At 47.3% G+C, this 17386-nt stretch overlaps 12 non-coding genes across 12 annotated transcripts; all 12 read left to right on the top strand.

The window, feature by feature from the left end:
* Positions 1-551: 551 nt before the first annotated feature.
* LOC142271752 (U2 spliceosomal RNA) lies at positions 552-742 on the top strand. The gene has a single exon (XR_012736752.1). It is a non-coding gene; the product is annotated as a U2 spliceosomal RNA (small nuclear RNA).
* Positions 743-1859: 1117 nt separating this feature from the next.
* On the top strand, positions 1860-2050 carry LOC142271763 (U2 spliceosomal RNA). Its single transcript, XR_012736760.1, has one exon. It is a non-coding gene; the product is annotated as a U2 spliceosomal RNA (small nuclear RNA).
* Positions 2051-3167: 1117 nt separating this feature from the next.
* Positions 3168-3358, top strand: LOC142271762 (U2 spliceosomal RNA). The gene has a single exon (XR_012736759.1). It is a non-coding gene; the product is annotated as a U2 spliceosomal RNA (small nuclear RNA).
* Positions 3359-4475: 1117 nt separating this feature from the next.
* Positions 4476-4666, top strand: LOC142271761 (U2 spliceosomal RNA). The gene has a single exon (XR_012736758.1). It is a non-coding gene; the product is annotated as a U2 spliceosomal RNA (small nuclear RNA).
* A 1117-nt stretch (positions 4667-5783) lies between these two features.
* Positions 5784-5974, top strand: LOC142271753 (U2 spliceosomal RNA). The gene has a single exon (XR_012736753.1). It is a non-coding gene; the product is annotated as a U2 spliceosomal RNA (small nuclear RNA).
* A 1920-nt stretch (positions 5975-7894) lies between these two features.
* LOC142271754 (U2 spliceosomal RNA) lies at positions 7895-8086 on the top strand. Its single transcript, XR_012736754.1, has one exon. It is a non-coding gene; the product is annotated as a U2 spliceosomal RNA (small nuclear RNA).
* Positions 8087-9203: 1117 nt separating this feature from the next.
* LOC142271808 (U2 spliceosomal RNA) lies at positions 9204-9394 on the top strand. The gene has a single exon (XR_012736800.1). It is a non-coding gene; the product is annotated as a U2 spliceosomal RNA (small nuclear RNA).
* Positions 9395-10511: 1117 nt separating this feature from the next.
* Positions 10512-10702, top strand: LOC142271795 (U2 spliceosomal RNA). The gene has a single exon (XR_012736789.1). It is a non-coding gene; the product is annotated as a U2 spliceosomal RNA (small nuclear RNA).
* A 1919-nt stretch (positions 10703-12621) lies between these two features.
* LOC142271756 (U2 spliceosomal RNA) lies at positions 12622-12815 on the top strand. Its single transcript, XR_012736756.1, has one exon. It is a non-coding gene; the product is annotated as a U2 spliceosomal RNA (small nuclear RNA).
* Positions 12816-13932: 1117 nt separating this feature from the next.
* LOC142271783 (U2 spliceosomal RNA) lies at positions 13933-14123 on the top strand. The gene has a single exon (XR_012736778.1). It is a non-coding gene; the product is annotated as a U2 spliceosomal RNA (small nuclear RNA).
* A 1117-nt stretch (positions 14124-15240) lies between these two features.
* On the top strand, positions 15241-15431 carry LOC142271770 (U2 spliceosomal RNA). Its single transcript, XR_012736767.1, has one exon. It is a non-coding gene; the product is annotated as a U2 spliceosomal RNA (small nuclear RNA).
* Positions 15432-16548: 1117 nt separating this feature from the next.
* Positions 16549-16739, top strand: LOC142271746 (U2 spliceosomal RNA). Its single transcript, XR_012736747.1, has one exon. It is a non-coding gene; the product is annotated as a U2 spliceosomal RNA (small nuclear RNA).
* The last annotated feature ends 647 nt before the right edge of the window (positions 16740-17386 follow it).

Here is a 17386-nt window from a genome sequence, read left to right as displayed (position 1 = left end):
TCACAATAGCGCTGCTGCCTAGAAAACAAGCTGCGCAGAAGAAGTTGTTCTTTGGGTGGGAGGGTGGGCTAGTGGAAGGAGGGGGCAATCTCTTTTTTTCCCGGGTGGTAGGGGGATGACAGGAGAAGGGAAGCGGGTGGTGAGAAAGGTACAGAGGGCAGGGTTTGGGGGCTGGGAAGGAAAGGGAAAAGATTAGGGTTTGGGGATGATGAAAGGGCTTTCTACGGGTAAGGATGGCAAAGGGTGGCAGTGACGGAAAGTCAGGCAACCTGTCCTGTCCGTCTTTTTGTATCGTGAATTGGAAAGACTGCAAGGGGGAGGGGAGTTGCTTGCGCCCTAAAGGAGGAGTTATTCAGATTCATTGCAGTGGGCGGCGGCTGCAAAACGCACCATTCTTCTTGTTTTTGCTCTGCAAAGCAGCCTTTTCAAGGGTTGGCTTGGGTGACAAAATGTCTTGTGTAGGCGTGGGTTTGTCTCCCTCTCGCTCTCTCTCCCTAAGATGTGTCCGGCATAGGCCAGGGTGCCACTCGAGGCCCAAACCAATTCTGGTTATCGCTTCTCGGCCTTTTGGCTAAGATCAAGTGTAGTATCTGTTCTTATCAGTTTAATATCTGATACGTCCCCTATCTGGGGACCATATATTAAATGGATTTTTAGAACAGGGAGATGGAAAAAGAGCTTGCTCTGTCCACTCCACGCATTGACCTGGTATTGCAGAACCTCCAGGAACGGTGCACCCCTTCTTAACCCAGTTTCCAAAAGCAGAACTCGATTCACCTGATTCATATTAGCCCGATTAGCGAATTGAAATGAATTTTTATCTAACACACTTTTTACTTGCTTTATTCATCCAAATAGCAAACTCATCACCACTCAACTTCACCAACTCTGCTATGTCCCGTGCAGTATCTTGTTGTCAGTCTAATCTAGATCATGTGTAATTGAATGGAATAGATCCCTTTTGGACAAAGTGGAGTCAGATGCTGCAGTGACCACAGGTGTGAGAGGATCTACAATTGGCATCTGGTGTTATCTCTCTGCTTCCACTCCAAATAAAGTTACCTGTTGTTACCTGAACGTCAAATACTAAGAATGGGCGGCCTATGAAAGAATTAGTACTTTCATTAAGTATACTAAACCGGCTAATTGGGAATAGACAAACTGTAAAAAGCCCTCTGAGAAAGCCCCTCTCTAACCTTTGTTAGTAAGCTTTTCTGTAGCCTGCCTGTTGATGTATTTTCGGTTTGAACAGTGCACAACATGAAGAGACGGAACACTGGCGGCTTGTCACAATGCCCCCCGATGACATCACAATAGCGCTGCTGCCTAGAAAACAAGCTGCGCAGAAGAAGTTGTTCTTTGGGTGGGAGGGTGGGCTAGTGGAAGGAGGGGGCAATCTCTTTTTTTCCCGGGTGGTAGGGGGATGACAGGAGAAGGGAAGCGGGTGGTGAGAAAGGTACAGAGGGCAGGGTTTGGGGGCTGGGAAGGAAAGGGAAAAGATTAGGGTTTGGGGATGATGAAAGGGCTTTCTACGGGTAAGGATGGCAAAGGGTGGCAGTGACGGAAAGTCAGGCAACCTGTCCTGTCCGTCTTTTTGTATCGTGAATTGGAAAGACTGCAAGGGGGAGGGGAGTTGCTTGCGCCCTAAAGGAGGAGTTATTCAGATTCATTGCAGTGGGCGGCGGCTGCAAAACGCACCATTCTTCTTGTTTTTGCTCTGCAAAGCAGCCTTTTCAAGGGTTGGCTTGGGTGACAAAATGTCTTGTGTAGGCGTGGGTTTGTCTCCCTCTCGCTCTCTCTCCCTAAGATGTGTCCGGCATAGGCCAGGGTGCCACTCGAGGCCCAAACCAATTCTGGTTATCGCTTCTCGGCCTTTTGGCTAAGATCAAGTGTAGTATCTGTTCTTATCAGTTTAATATCTGATACGTCCCCTATCTGGGGACCATATATTAAATGGATTTTTAGAACAGGGAGATGGAAAAAGAGCTTGCTCTGTCCACTCCACGCATTGACCTGGTATTGCAGTACCTCCAGGAACGGTGCACCCCTTCTTAACCCAGTTTCCAAAAGCAGAACTCGATTCACCTGATTCATATTAGCCCGATTAGCGAATTGAAATGAATTTTTATCTAACACACTTTTTACTTGCTTTATTCATCCAAATAGCAAACTCATCACCACTCAACTTCACCAACTCTGCTATGTCCCGTGCAGTATCTTGTTGTCAGTCTAATCTAGATCATGTGTAATTGAATGGAATAGATCCCTTTTGGACAAAGTGGAGTCAGATGCTGCAGTGACCACAGGTGTGAGAGGATCTACAATTGGCATCTGGTGTTATCTCTCTGCTTCCACTCCAAATAAAGTTACCTGTTGTTACCTGAACGTCAAATACTAAGAATGGGCGGCCTATGAAAGAATTAGTACTTTCATTAAGTATACTAAACCGGCTAATTGGGAATAGACAAACTGTAAAAAGCCCTCTGAGAAAGCCCCTCTCTAACCTTTGTTAGTAAGCTTTTCTGTAGCCTGCCTGTTGATGTATTTTCGGTTTGAACAGTGCACAACATGAAGAGACGGAACACTGGCGGCTTGTCACAATGCCCCCCGATGACATCACAATAGCGCTGCTGCCTAGAAAACAAGCTGCGCAGAAGAAGTTGTTCTTTGGGTGGGAGGGTGGGCTAGTGGAAGGAGGGGGCAATCTCTTTTTTTCCCGGGTGGTAGGGGGATGACAGGAGAAGGGAAGCGGGTGGTGAGAAAGGTACAGAGGGCAGGGTTTGGGGGCTGGGAAGGAAAGGGAAAAGATTAGGGTTTGGGGATGATGAAAGGGCTTTCTACGGGTAAGGATGGCAAAGGGTGGCAGTGACGGAAAGTCAGGCAACCTGTCCTGTCCGTCTTTTTGTATCGTGAATTGGAAAGACTGCAAGGGGGAGGGGAGTTGCTTGCGCCCTAAAGGAGGAGTTATTCAGATTCATTGCAGTGGGCGGCGGCTGCAAAACGCACCATTCTTCTTGTTTTTGCTCTGCAAAGCAGCCTTTTCAAGGGTTGGCTTGGGTGACAAAATGTCTTGTGTAGGCGTGGGTTTGTCTCCCTCTCGCTCTCTCTCCCTAAGATGTGTCCGGCATAGGCCAGGGTGCCACTCGAGGCCCAAACCAATTCTGGTTATCGCTTCTCGGCCTTTTGGCTAAGATCAAGTGTAGTATCTGTTCTTATCAGTTTAATATCTGATACGTCCCCTATCTGGGGACCATATATTAAATGGATTTTTAGAACAGGGAGATGGAAAAAGAGCTTGCTCTGTCCACTCCACGCATTGACCTGGTATTGCAGTACCTCCAGGAACGGTGCACCCCTTCTTAACCCAGTTTCCAAAAGCAGAACTCGATTCACCTGATTCATATTAGCCCGATTAGCGAATTGAAATGAATTTTTATCTAACACACTTTTTACTTGCTTTATTCATCCAAATAGCAAACTCATCACCACTCAACTTCACCAACTCTGCTATGTCCCGTGCAGTATCTTGTTGTCAGTCTAATCTAGATCATGTGTAATTGAATGTAATAGATCCCTTTTGGACAAAGTGGAGTCAGATGCTGCAGTGACCACAGGTGTGAGAGGATCTACAATTGGCATCTGGTGTTATCTCTCTGCTTCCACTCCAAATAAAGTTACCTGTTGTTACCTGAACGTCAAATACTAAGAATGGGCGGCCTATGAAAGAATTAGTACTTTCATTAAGTATACTAAACCGGCTAATTGGGAATAGACAAACTGTAAAAAGCCCTCTGAGAAAGCCCCTCTCTAACCTTTGTTAGTAAGCTTTTCTGTAGCCTGCCTGTTGATGTATTTTCGGTTTGAACAGTGCACAACATGAAGAGACGGAACACTGGCGGCTTGTCACAATGCCCCCCGATGACATCACAATAGCGCTGCTGCCTAGAAAACAAGCTGCGCAGAAGAAGTTGTTCTTTGGGTGGGAGGGTGGGCTAGTGGAAGGAGGGGGCAATCTCTTTTTTTCCCGGGTGGTAGGGGGATGACAGGAGAAGGGAAGCGGGTGGTGAGAAAGGTACAGAGGGCAGGGTTTGGGGGCTGGGAAGGAAAGGGAAAAGATTAGGGTTTGGGGATGATGAAAGGGCTTTCTACGGGTAAGGATGGCAAAGGGTGGCAGTGACGGAAAGTCAGGCAACCTGTCCTGTCCGTCTTTTTGTATCGTGAATTGGAAAGACTGCAAGGGGGAGGGGAGTTGCTTGCGCCCTAAAGGAGGAGTTATTCAGATTCATTGCAGTGGGCGGCGGCTGCAAAACGCACCATTCTTCTTGTTTTTGCTCTGCAAAGCAGCCTTTTCAAGGGTTGGCTTGGGTGACAAAATGTCTTGTGTAGGCGTGGGTTTGTCTCCCTCTCGCTCTCTCTCCCTAAGATGTGTCCGGCATAGGCCAGGGTGCCACTCGAGGCCCAAACCAATTCTGGTTATCGCTTCTCGGCCTTTTGGCTAAGATCAAGTGTAGTATCTGTTCTTATCAGTTTAATATCTGATACGTCCCCTATCTGGGGACCATATATTAAATGGATTTTTAGAACAGGGAGATGGAAAAAGAGCTTGCTCTGTCCACTCCACGCATTGACCTGGTATTGCAGTACCTCCAGGAACGGTGCACCCCTTCTTAACCCAGTTTCCAAAAGCAGAACTCGATTCACCTGATTCATATTAGCCCGATTAGCGAATTGAAATGAATTTTTATCTAACACACTTTTTACTTGCTTTATTCATCCAAATAGCAAACTCATCACCACTCAACTTCACCAACTCTGCTATGTCCCGTGCAGTATCTTGTTGTCAGTCTAATCTAGATCATGTGTAATTGAATGGAATAGATCCCTTTTGGACAAAGTGGAGTCAGATGCTGCAGTGACCACAGGTGTGAGAGGATCTACAATTGGCATCTGGTGTTATCTCTCTGCTTCCACTCCAAATAAAGTTACCTGTTGTTACCTGAACGTCAAATACTAAGAATGGGCGGCCTATGAAAGAATTAGTACTTTCATTAAGTATACTAAACCGGCTAATTGGGAATAGACAAACTGTAAAAAGCCCTCTGAGAAAGCCCCTCTCTAACCTTTGTTAGTAAGCTTTTCTGTAGCCTGCCTGTTGATGTATTTTCGGTTTGAACAGTGCACAACATGAAGAGACGGAACACTGGCGGCTTGTCACAATGCCCCCCGATGACATCACAATAGCGCTGCTGCCTAGAAAACAAGCTGCGCAGAAGAAGTTGTTCTTTGGGTGGGAGGGTGGGCTAGTGGAAGGAGGGGGCAATCTCTTTTTTTCCCGGGTGGTAGGGGGATGACAGGAGAAGGGAAGCGGGTGGTGAGAAAGGTACAGAGGGCAGGGTTTGGGGGCTGGGAAGGAAAGGGAAAAGATTAGGGTTTGGGGATGATGAAAGGGCTTTCTACGGGTAAGGATGGCAAAGGGTGGCAGTGACGGAAAGTCAGGCAACCTGTCCTGTCCGTCTTTTTGTATCGTGAATTGGAAAGACTGCAAGGGGGAGGGGAGTTGCTTGCGCCCTAAAGGAGGAGTTATTCAGATTCATTGCAGTGGGCGGCGGCTGCAAAACGCACCATTCTTCTTGTTTTTGCTCTGCAAAGCAGCCTTTTCAAGGGTTGGCTTGGGTGACAAAATGTCTTGTGTAGGCGTGGGTTTGTCTCCCTCTCGCTCTCTCTCCCTAAGATGTGTCCGGCATAGGCCAGGGTGCCACTCGAGGCCCAAACCAATTCTGGTTATCGCTTCTCGGCCTTTTGGCTAAGATCAAGTGTAGTATCTGTTCTTATCAGTTTAATATCTGATACGTCCCCTATCTGGGGACCATATATTAAATGGATTTTTAGAACAGGGAGATGGAAAAAGAGCTTGCTCTGTCCACTCCACGCATTGACCTGGTATTGCAGTACCTCCAGGAACGGTGCACCCCTTCTTAACCCAGTTTCCAAAAGCAGAACTCGATTCACCTGATTCATATTAGCCCGATTAGCGAATTGAAATGAATTTTTATCTAACACACTTTTTACTTGCTTTATTCATCCAAATAGCAAACTCATCACCACTCAACTTCACCAACTCTGCTATGTCCCGTGCAGTATCTTGTTGTCAGTCTAATCTAGATCATGTGTAATTGAATGGAATAGATCCCTTTTGGACAAAGTGGAGTCAGATGCTGCAGTGACCACAGGTGTGAGAGGATCTACAATTGGCATCTGGTGTTATCTCTCTGCTTCCACTCCAAATAAAGTTACCTGTTGTTACCTGAACGTCAAATACTAAGAATGGGCGGCCTATGAAAGAATTAGTACTTTCATTAAGTATACTAAACCGGCTAATTGGGAATAGACAAACTGTAAAAAGCCCTCTGAGAAAGCCCCTCTCTAACCTTTGTTAGTAAGCTTTTCTGTAGCCTGCCTGTTGATGTATTTTCGGTTTGAACAGTGCACAACATGAAGAGACGGAACACTGGCGGCTTGTCACAATGCCCCCCGATGACATCACAATAGCGCTGCTGCCTAGAAAACAAGCTGCGCAGAAGAAGTTGTTCTTTGGGTGGGAGGGTGGGCTAGTGGAAGGAGGGGGCAATCTCTTTTTTTCCCGGGTGGTAGGGGGATGACAGGAGAAGGGAAGCGGGTGGTGAGAAAGGTACAGAGGGCAGGGTTTGGGGGCTGGGAAGGAAAGGGAAAAGATTAGGGTTTGGGGATGATGAAAGGGCTTTCTACGGGTAAGGATGGCAAAGGGTGGCAGTGACGGAAAGTCAGGCAACCTGTCCTGTCCGTCTTTTTGTATCGTGAATTGGAAAGACTGCAAGGGGGAGGGGAGTTGCTTGCGCCCTAAAGGAGGAGTTATTCAGATTCATTGCAGTGGGCGGCGGCTGCAAAACGCACCATTCTTCTTGTTTTTGCTCTGCAAAGCAGCCTTTTCAAGGGTTGGCTTGGGTGACAAAATGTCTTGTGTAGGCGTGGGTTTGTCTCCCTCTCGCTCTCTCTCCCTAAGATGTGTCCGGCATAGGCCAGGGTGCCACTCGAGGCCCAAACCAATTCTGGTTATCGCTTCTCGGCCTTTTGGCTAAGATCAAGTGTAGTGTTGTTCGAAGAGGTGGTTTAAGCTCCAGGCCACCTTAGTACAATGATACAATGCACACTGGAAGGTTGCGCTTGCTAGTACTCTGGGTGGATAGTATATTCATCTAGAGGAAAACATGGCCCTACCAGGATCGAGGCTATTAGACTGAGTAAGGGTGGGGGGCTATGGTACAACGTGCCCCAGGACTGACGACCCTGGAGTGAGTCTGAGCTTGCTGGCTTGGGACCCCGGCAAGCCTTGGGCTCTGTAGCACACCGTACCTTGCCTTTTCATACTTTTTGAGCATATTACCCTATCCCGGCCTTCTGGCTAGGAAGGGAAATTTTTATAATCCCGGTCGGAGGTCTGGTCAGCTTTGGGCTGAGAAACTAACACCCGGTTGGAGGTCTGGGTCAGCTTCGGCTGAGAAACCAACACCCGGTTGGAGGTCTGGGTCAGCTTCGGCTGAGAAACCAACACCCGGTTGGAGGTCCGGTTAGCCTTGGGCTGAGAAACCAACACCGGTTGACGGTCCGGGCAGTTTTGGCTGCGAAACCAACAACTAGTAGCTCTCTACTCCACTTGGGTAAGATGCCTGGGTGGACGCTGGGAGCAACGACAAGGCTCAACCAGGCTTCGGCTTGGGGGAGCACCGAAGATCCCTGACCCTTGCTGTGGCCTTCTGGCTCGGAGGGACGGGGTTGATTTTTGGGGACCCTCTCCTCACGGTGGGGTCTACACGAATCCTAGCCTTTGCACTGTTTTTGGTGTGACTTCGGTCATGCTTTTTTTGTGGTGCTTTGGAAAGCTTCATTAAATCAAAAATCTGTTCTTATCAGTTTAATATCTGATACGTCCCCTATCTGGGGACCATATATTAAATGGATTTTTAGAACAGGGAGATGGAAAAAGAGCTTGCTCTGTCCACTCCACGCATTGACCTGGTATTGCAGTACCTCCAGGAACGGTGCACCCCTTCTTAACCCAGTTTCCAAAAGCAGAACTCGATTCACCTGATTCATATTAGCCCGATTAGCGAATTGAAATGAATTTTTATCTAACACACTTTTTACTTGCTTTATTCATCCAAATAGCAAACTCATCACCACTCAACTTCACCAACTCTGCTATGTCCCGTGCAGTATCTTGTTGTCAGTCTAATCTAGATCATGTGTAATTGAATGGAATAGATCCCTTTTGGACAAAGTGGAGTCAGATGCTGCAGTGACCACAGGTGTGAGAGGATCTACAATTGGCATCTGGTGTTATCTCTCTGCTTCCACTCCAAATAAAGTTACCTGTTGTTACCTGAACGTCAAATACTAAGAATGGGCGGCCTATGAAAGAATTAGTACTTTCATTAAGTATACTAAACCGGCTAATTGGGAATAGACAAACTGTAAAAAGCCCTCTGAGAAAGCCCCTCTCTAACCTTTGTTAGTAAGCTTTTCTGTAGCCTGCCTGTTGATGTATTTTCGGTTTGAACAGTGCACAACATGAAGAGACGGAACACTGGCGGCTTGTCACAATGCCCCCCGATGACATCACAATAGCGCTGCTGCCTAGAAAACAAGCTGCGCAGAAGAAGTTGTTCTTTGGGTGGGAGGGTGGGCTAGTGGAAGGAGGGGGCAATCTCTTTTTTTCCCGGGTGGTAGGGGGATGACAGGAGAAGGGAAGCGGGTGGTGAGAAAGGTACAGAGGGCAGGGTTTGGGGGCTGGGAAGGAAAGGGAAAAGATTAGGGTTTGGGGATGATGAAAGGGCTTTCTACGGGTAAGGATGGCAAAGGGTGGCAGTGACGGAAAGTCAGGCAACCTGTCCTGTCCGTCTTTTTGTATCGTGAATTGGAAAGACTGCAAGGGGGAGGGGAGTTGCTTGCGCCCTAAAGGAGGAGTTATTCAGATTCATTGCAGTGGGCGGCGGCTGCAAAACGCACCATTCTTCTTGTTTTTGCTCTGCAAAGCAGCCTTTTCAAGGGTTGGCTTGGGTGACAAAATGTCTTGTGTAGGCGTGGGTTTGTCTCCCTCTCGCTCTCTCTCCCTAAGATGTGTCCGGCATAGGCCAGGGTGCCACTCGAGGCCCAAACCAATTCTGGTTATCGCTTCTCGGCCTTTTGGCTAAGATCAAGTGTAGTATCTGTTCTTATCAGTTTAATATCTGATACGTCCCCTATCTGGGGACCATATATTAAATGGATTTTTAGAACAGGGAGATGGAAAAAGAGCTTGCTCTGTCCACTCCACGCATTGACCTGGTATTGCAGTACCTCCAGGAACGGTGCACCCCTTCTTAACCCAGTTTCCAAAAGCAGAACTCGATTCACCTGATTCATATTAGCCCGATTAGCGAATTGAAATGAATTTTTATCTAACACACTTTTTACTTGCTTTATTCATCCAAATAGCAAACTCATCACCACTCAACTTCACCAACTCTGCTATGTCCCGTGCAGTATCTTGTTGTCAGTCTAATCTAGATCATGTGTAATTGAATGGAATAGATCCCTTTTGGACAAAGTGGAGTCAGATGCTGCAGTGACCACAGGTGTGAGAGGATCTACAATTGGCATCTGGTGTTATCTCTCTGCTTCCACTCCAAATAAAGTTACCTGTTGTTACCTGAACGTCAAATACTAAGAATGGGCGGCCTATGAAAGAATTAGTACTTTCATTAAGTATACTAAACCGGCTAATTGGGAATAGACAAACTGTAAAAAGCCCTCTGAGAAAGCCCCTCTCTAACCTTTGTTAGTAAGCTTTTCTGTAGCCTGCCTGTTGATGTATTTTCGGTTTGAACAGTGCACAACATGAAGAGACGGAACACTGGCGGCTTGTCACAATGCCCCCCGATGACATCACAATAGCGCTGCTGCCTAGAAAACAAGCTGCGCAGAAGAAGTTGTTCTTTGGGTGGGAGGGTGGGCTAGTGGAAGGAGGGGGCAATCTCTTTTTTTCCCGGGTGGTAGGGGGATGACAGGAGAAGGGAAGCGGGTGGTGAGAAAGGTACAGAGGGCAGGGTTTGGGGGCTGGGAAGGAAAGGGAAAAGATTAGGGTTTGGGGATGATGAAAGGGCTTTCTACGGGTAAGGATGGCAAAGGGTGGCAGTGACGGAAAGTCAGGCAACCTGTCCTGTCCGTCTTTTTGTATCGTGAATTGGAAAGACTGCAAGGGGGAGGGGAGTTGCTTGCGCCCTAAAGGAGGAGTTATTCAGATTCATTGCAGTGGGCGGCGGCTGCAAAACGCACCATTCTTCTTGTTTTTGCTCTGCAAAGCAGCCTTTTCAAGGGTTGGCTTGGGTGACAAAATGTCTTGTGTAGGCGTGGGTTTGTCTCCCTCTCGCTCTCTCTCCCTAAGATGTGTCCGGCATAGGCCAGGGTGCCACTCGAGGCCCAAACCAATTCTGGTTATCGCTTCTCGGCCTTTTGGCTAAGATCAAGTGTAGTATCTGTTCTTATCAGTTTAATATCTGATACGTCCCCTATCTGGGGACCATATATTAAATGGATTTTTAGAACAGGGAGATGGAAAAAGAGCTTGCTCTGTCCACTCCACGCATTGACCTGGTATTGCAGTACCTCCAGGAACGGTGCACCCCTTCTTAACCCAGTTTCCAAAAGCAGAACTCGATTCACCTGATTCATATTAGCCCGATTAGCGAATTGAAATGAATTTTTATCTAACACACTTTTTACTTGCTTTATTCATCCAAATAGCAAACTCATCACCACTCAACTTCACCAACTCTGCTATGTCCCGTGCAGTATCTTGTTGTCAGTCTAATCTAGATCATGTGTAATTGAATGGAATAGATCCCTTTTGGACAAAGTGGAGTCAGATGCTGCAGTGACCACAGGTGTGAGAGGATCTACAATTGGCATCTGGTGTTATCTCTCTGCTTCCACTCCAAATAAAGTTACCTGTTGTTACCTGAACGTCAAATACTAAGAATGGGCGGCCTATGAAAGAATTAGTACTTTCATTAAGTATACTAAACCGGCTAATTGGGAATAGACAAACTGTAAAAAGCCCTCTGAGAAAGCCCCTCTCTAACCTTTGTTAGTAAGCTTTTCTGTAGCCTGCCTGTTGATGTATTTTCGGTTTGAACAGTGCACAACATGAAGAGACGGAACACTGGCGGCTTGTCACAATGCCCCCCGATGACATCACAATAGCGCTGCTGCCTAGAAAACAAGCTGCGCAGAAGAAGTTGTTCTTTGGGTGGGAGGGTGGGCTAGTGGAAGGAGGGGGCAATCTCTTTTTTTCCCGGGTGGTAGGGGGATGACAGGAGAAGGGAAGCGGGTGGTGAGAAAGGTACAGAGGGCAGGGTTTGGGGGCTGGGAAGGAAAGGGAAAAGATTAGGGTTTGGGGATGATGAAAGGGCTTTCTACGGATAAGGATGGCAAAGGGTGGCAGTGACGGAAAGTCAGGCAACCTGTCCTGTCCGTCTTTTTGTATCGTGAATTGGAAAGACTGCAAGGGGGAGGGGAGTTGCTTGCGCCCTAAAAGAGGAGTTATTCAGATTCATTGCAGTGGGCGGCGGCTGCAAAACGCACCATTCTTCTTGTTTTTGCTCTGCAAAGCAGCCTTTTCAAGGGTTGGCTTGGGTGACAAAATGTCTTGTGTAGGCGTGGGTTTGTCTCCCTCTCGCTCTCTCTCCCTAAGATGTGTCCGGCATAGGCCAGGGTGCCACTCGAGGCCCAAACCAATTCTGGTTATCGCTTCTCGGCCTTTTGGCTAAGATCAAGTGTAGTGTTGTTCGAAGAGGTGGTTTAAGCTCCAGGCCACCTTAGTACAATGATACAATGCACACTGGAAGGTTGCGCTTGCTAGTACTCTGGGTGGATAGTATATTCATCAAGAGGAAAACATGGCCCTACCAGGATCGAGGCTATTAGACTGAGTAAGGGTGGGGGGCTATGGTACAACGTGCCCCAGGACTGACGACCCTGGAGTGAGTCTGAGCTTGCTGGCTTGGGACCCCGGCAAGCCTTGGGCTCTGTAGCACACCGTACCTTGCCTTTTCATACTTTTTGAGCATATTACCCTATCCTGGCCTTCTGGCTAGGAAGGGAAATTTTTTTAATCCCGGTCGGAGGTCTGGTCAGCTTTGGGCTGAGAAACTAACACCCGGTTGGAGGTCCGGGTCAGCTTCGGCTGAGAAACCAACACCTGGTTGGAGGTCTGGGTCAGCTTCGGCTGAGAAACCAACACCCGGTTGGAGGTCCGGTTAGCCTTGGGCTGAGAAACCAACACCGGTTGACGGTCCGGGCAGTTTCGGCTGCGAAACCAACAACTAGTAGCTCTCTACTCCACTTGGGTAAGATGCCTGGGTGGATGCTGGGAGCAACAACAAGGCTCAACCAGGCTTCGGCTTGGGGGAGCACCGAAGATCCCTGACCCTTGCTGTGGCCTTCTGGCTCGGAGGGACGGGGTTGATTTTTGGGGACCCTCTCCTCACGGTGGGGTCCACACGAATCCTAGCCTTTGCACTGTTTTTGGTGTGACTTCGGTCATGCATTTTTTGTGGTGCTTTGGAAAGCTTCATTAAATCAAAAAATCTGTTCTTATCAGTTTAATATCTGATACGTCCCCTATCTGGGGACCATATATTAAATGGATTTTTAGAACAGGGAGATGGAAAAAGAGCTTGCTCTGTCCACTCCACGCATTGACCTGGTATTGCAGTACCTCCAGGAACGGTGCACCCCTTCTTAACCCAGTTTCCAAAAGCAGAACTCGATTCACCTGATTCATATTAGCCCGATTAGCGAATTGAAATGAATTTTTATCTAACACACTTTTTACTTGCTTTATTCATCCAAATAGCAAACTCATCACCACTCAACTTCACCAACTCTGCTATGTCCCGTGCAGTATCTTGTTGTCAGTCTAATCTAGATCATGTGTAATTGAATGGAATAGATCCCTTTTGGACAAAGTGGAGTCAGATGCTGCAGTGACCACAGGTGTGAGAGGATCTACAATTGGCATCTGGTGTTATCTCTCTGCTTCCACTCCAAATAAAGTTACCTGTTGTTACCTGAACGTCAAATACTAAGAATGGGCGGCCTATGAAAGAATTAGTACTTTCATTAAGTATACTAAACCGGCTAATTGGGAATAGACAAACTGTAAAAAGCCCTCTGAGAAAGCCCCTCTCTAACCTTTGTTAGTAAGCTTTTCTGTAGCCTGCCTGTTGATGTATTTTCGGTTTGAACAGTGCACAACATGAAGAGACGGAACACTGGCGGCTTGTCACAATGCCCCCCGATGACATCACAATAGCGCTGCTGCCTAGAAAACAAGCTGCGCAGAAGAAGTTGTTCTTTGGGTGGGAGGGTGGGCTAGTGGAAGGAGGGGGCAATCTCTTTTTTTCCCGGGTGGTAGGGGGATGACAGGAGAAGGGAAGCGGGTGGTGAGAAAGGTACAGAGGGCAGGGTTTGGGGGCTGGGAAGGAAAGGGAAAAGATTAGGGTTTGGGGATGATGAAAGGGCTTTCTACGGGTAAGGATGGCAAAGGGTGGCAGTGACGGAAAGTCAGGCAACCTGTCCTGTCCGTCTTTTTGTATCGTGAATTGGAAAGACTGCAAGGGGGAGGGGAGTTGCTTGCGCCCTAAAGGAGGAGTTATTCAGATTCATTGCAGTGGGCGGCGGCTGCAAAACGCACCATTCTTCTTGTTTTTGCTCTGCAAAGCAGCCTTTTCAAGGGTTGGCTTGGGTGACAAAATGTCTTGTGTAGGCGTGGGTTTGTCTCCCTCTCGCTCTCTCTCCCTAAGATGTGTCCGGCATAGGCCAGGGTGCCACTCGAGGCCCAAACCAATTCTGGTTATCGCTTCTCGGCCTTTTGGCTAAGATCAAGTGTAGTATCTGTTCTTATCAGTTTAATATCTGATACGTCCCCTATCTGGGGACCATATATTAAATGGATTTTTAGAACAGGGAGATGGAAAAAGAGCTTGCTCTGTCCACTCCACGCATTGACCTGGTATTGCAGTACCTCCAGGAACGGTGCACCCCTTCTTAACCCAGTTTCCAAAAGCAGAACTCGATTCACCTGATTCATATTAGCCCGATTAGCGAATTGAAATGAATTTTTATCTAACACACTTTTTACTTGCTTTATTCATCCAAATAGCAAACTCATCACCACTCAACTTCACCAACTCTGCTATGTCCCGTGCAGTATCTTGTTGTCAGTCTAATCTAGATCATGTGTAATTGAATGGAATAGATCCCTTTTGGACAAAGTGGAGTCAGATGCTGCAGTGACCACAGGTGTGAGAGGATCTACAATTGGCATCTGGTGTTATCTCTCTGCTTCCACTCCAAATAAAGTTACCTGTTGTTACCTGAACGTCAAATACTAAGAATGGGCGGCCTATGAAAGAATTAGTACTTTCATTAAGTATACTAAACCGGCTAATTGGGAATAGACAAACTGTAAAAAGCCCTCTGAGAAAGCCCCTCTCTAACCTTTGTTAGTAAGCTTTTCTGTAGCCTGCCTGTTGATGTATTTTCGGTTTGAACAGTGCACAACATGAAGAGACGGAACACTGGCGGCTTGTCACAATGCCCCCCGATGACATCACAATAGCGCTGCTGCCTAGAAAACAAGCTGCGCAGAAGAAGTTGTTCTTTGGGTGGGAGGGTGGGCTAGTGGAAGGAGGGGGCAATCTCTTTTTTTCCCGGGTGGTAGGGGGATGACAGGAGAAGGGAAGCGGGTGGTGAGAAAGGTACAGAGGGCAGGGTTTGGGGGCTGGGAAGGAAAGGGAAAAGATTAGGGTTTGGGGATGATGAAAGGGCTTTCTACGGGTAAGGATGGCAAAGGGTGGCAGTGACGGAAAGTCAGGCAACCTGTCCTGTCCGTCTTTTTGTATCGTGAATTGGAAAGACTGCAAGGGGGAGGGGAGTTGCTTGCGCCCTAAAGGAGGAGTTATTCAGATTCATTGCAGTGGGCGGCGGCTGCAAAACGCACCATTCTTCTTGTTTTTGCTCTGCAAAGCAGCCTTTTCAAGGGTTGGCTTGGGTGACAAAATGTCTTGTGTAGGCGTGGGTTTGTCTCCCTCTCGCTCTCTCTCCCTAAGATGTGTCCGGCATAGGCCAGGGTGCCACTCGAGGCCCAAACCAATTCTGGTTATCGCTTCTCGGCCTTTTGGCTAAGATCAAGTGTAGTATCTGTTCTTATCAGTTTAATATCTGATACGTCCCCTATCTGGGGACCATATATTAAATGGATTTTTAGAACAGGGAGATGGAAAAAGAGCTTGCTCTGTCCACTCCACGCATTGACCTGGTATTGCAGTACCTCCAGGAACGGTGCACCCCTTCTTAACCCAGTTTCCAAAAGCAGAACTCGATTCACCTGATTCATATTAGCCCGATTAGCGAATTGAAATGAATTTTTATCTAACACACTTTTTACTTGCTTTATTCATCCAAATAGCAAACTCATCACCACTCAACTTCACCAACTCTGCTATGTCCCGTGCAGTATCTTGTTGTCAGTCTAATCTAGATCATGTGTAATTGAATGGAATAGATCCCTTTTGGACAAAGTGGAGTCAGATGCTGCAGTGACCACAGGTGTGAGAGGATCTACAATTGGCATCTGGTGTTATCTCTCTGCTTCCACTCCAAATAAAGTTACCTGTTGTTACCTGAACGTCAAATACTAAGAATGGGCGGCCTATGAAAGAATTAGTACTTTCATTAAGTATACTAAACCGGCTAATTGGGAATAGACAAACTGTAAAAAGCCCTCTGAGAAAGCCCCTCTCTAACCTTTGTTAGTAAGCTTTTCTGTAGCCTGCCTGTTGATGTATTTTCGGTTTGAACAGTGCACAACATGAAGAGACGGAACACTGGCGGCTTGTCACAATGCCCCCCGATGACATCACAATAGCGCTGCTGCCTAGAAAACAAGCTGCGCAGAAGAAGTTGTTCTTTGGGTGGGAGGGTGGGCTAGTGGAAGGAGGGGGCAATCTCTTTTTTTCCCGGGTGGTAGGGGGATGACAGGAGAAGGGAAGCGGGTGGTGAGAAAGGTACAGAGGGCAGGGTTTGGGGGCTGGGAAGGAAAGGGAAAAGATTAGGGTTTGGGGATGATGAAAGGGCTTTCTACGGGTAAGGATGGCAAAGGGTGGCAGTGACGGAAAGTCAGGCAACCTGTCCTGTCCGTCTTTTTGTATCGTGAATTGGAAAGACTGCAAGGGGGAGGGGAGTTGCTTGCGCCCTAAAGGAGGAGTTATTCAGATTCATTGCAGTGGGCGGCGGCTGCAAAACGCACCATTCTTCTTGTTTTTGCTCTGCAAAGCAGCCTTTTCAAGGGTTGGCTTGGGTGACAAAATGTCTTGTGTAGGCGTGGGTTTGTCTCCCTCTCGCTCTCTCTCCCTAAGATGTGTCCGGCATAGGCCAGGGTGCCACTCGAGGCCCAAACCAATTCTGGTTATCGCTTCTCGGCCTTTTGGCTAAGATCAAGTGTAGTATCTGTTCTTATCAGTTTAATATCTGATACGTCCCCTATCTGGGGACCATATATTAAATGGATTTTTAGAACAGGGAGATGGAAAAAGAGCTTGCTCTGTCCACTCCACGCATTGACCTGGTATTGCAGTACCTCCAGGAACGGTGCACCCCTTCTTAACCCAGTTTCCAAAAGCAGAACTCGATTCACCTGATTCATATTAGCCCGATTAGCGAATTGAAATGAATTTTTATCTAACACACTTTTTACTTGCTTTATTCATCCAAATAGCAAACTCATCACCACTCAACTTCACCAACTCTGCTATGTCCCGTGCAGTATCTTGTTGTCAGTCTAATCTAGATCATGTGTAATTGAATGGAATAGATCCCTTTTGGACAAAGTGGAGTCAGATGCTGCAGTGACCACAGGTGTGAGAGGATCTACAATTGGCATCTGGTGTTATCTCTCTGCTTCCACTCCAAATAAAGTTACCTGTTGTTACCTGAACGTCAAATACTAAGAATGGGCGGCCTATGAAAGAATTAGTACTTTCATTAAGTATACTAAACCGGCTAATTGGGAATAGACAAACTGTAAAAAGCCCTCTGAGAAAGCCCCTCTCTAACCTTTGTTAGTAAGCTTTTCTGTAGCCTGCCTGTTGATGTATTTTCGGTTTGAACAGTGCACAACATGAAGAGACGGAACACTGGCGGCTTGTCACAATGCCCCCCGATGACATCACAATAGCGCTGCTGCCTAGAAAACAAGCTGCGCAGAAGAAGTTGTTCTTTGGGTGGGAGGGTGGGCTAGTGGAAGGAG

This window comes from Anomaloglossus baeobatrachus, unplaced genomic scaffold (genome assembly GCF_048569485.1).
Source record: "Anomaloglossus baeobatrachus isolate aAnoBae1 unplaced genomic scaffold, aAnoBae1.hap1 Scaffold_3390, whole genome shotgun sequence".
In the NCBI taxonomy this organism is placed as follows: domain Eukaryota; kingdom Metazoa; phylum Chordata; class Amphibia; order Anura; family Aromobatidae; genus Anomaloglossus; species Anomaloglossus baeobatrachus.
This window is presented reverse-complemented; position numbering and strand designations above follow the sequence as displayed.